Source organism: Propithecus coquereli, unplaced genomic scaffold (assembly GCF_000956105.1).
Source record: "Propithecus coquereli isolate 6110/MARCELLA unplaced genomic scaffold, Pcoq_1.0 Scaffold202, whole genome shotgun sequence".
Lineage (NCBI taxonomy): Eukaryota > Metazoa > Chordata > Mammalia > Primates > Indriidae > Propithecus > Propithecus coquereli.
Window position 1 is genome coordinate 3,186,595 of NW_012145190.1, and position 1,032 is coordinate 3,187,626.

Genomic DNA, 1,032 nt, shown 5'->3' on the forward strand with positions numbered 1-1,032 from the left:
CATCAAAAGCACAGTTAATAAAGGGAAATAAATAAATAGAACCTCATCAAAATTAAAACTTTTGCTTATTAAAGACCCAATTAAGAGGAAAAAAAACGTGGTACACGGAAAGAAAATATTTTGAAACCACATATCTGACAAAGGACTCTTAGAGTATGTAAAGAGCTCTTAAACTCAACATCTAAAAAAAAAATCGAATTAGAAAATAGGTGAAAGATATAAGTAGATATTTCATGAATGAGGGCTATATGCATGATAAATAAGCAGATGGAAACTATTTAACATTAGACATTAGAGAAATGCAAATTAAGGACACGATGAAATATCACTACACTACACATGATGAGATATCACCACACATGTATCCTAATGTCTAAACTAAAATAATGACAATACCAAATGAAAGCAAAGAGACAGAGTACTAGATATCTCATACAGTGCTGGTAGGAATGTAATATTGTACAGTTGCTCTGAGAAACAGTTCAGTAGTTTCTTAAAAAACTAAACATATGCTTATCATACAGTTTAGTCCTTATACTCCTAGGCAACTATATTTCCACAAAACCCGTGTCCACAAAAATGGGTAAACAGTTTTTCATAACAGCTTTGTTTGTAACAGCCCCAAACTGTAAATAGCCAAAATGTTCTATGATAGGTGATTTGATAGACAAACTGGTACAATTTTCATGTGCAATATTACTCTGCAATATAGAGGAACAAACTATTGATACATGCAACAACTTGGATGGATTTCAATAGCATTATTCTGAGGTAAAAAACCAATTTCTGAAAGTTGCACATTGTATGATTTCAATTGCATAAGATTATCAAAATGGCAAAATTGTAGAGATGGAGGACAGATTAATGATTGCCAGGGGTTAGAGGTGGTAGGGGGAGGGGAGGTGTGACCATCAGGGTTCGTGTGAGAGAGATCTGTATGGAATCTGAGATCTGTGATGGAATGGGTCTACATCTTGGTTATAGTGGTGGTTACATGAATCCACACAGTGATAAAATGACAGACACACACAC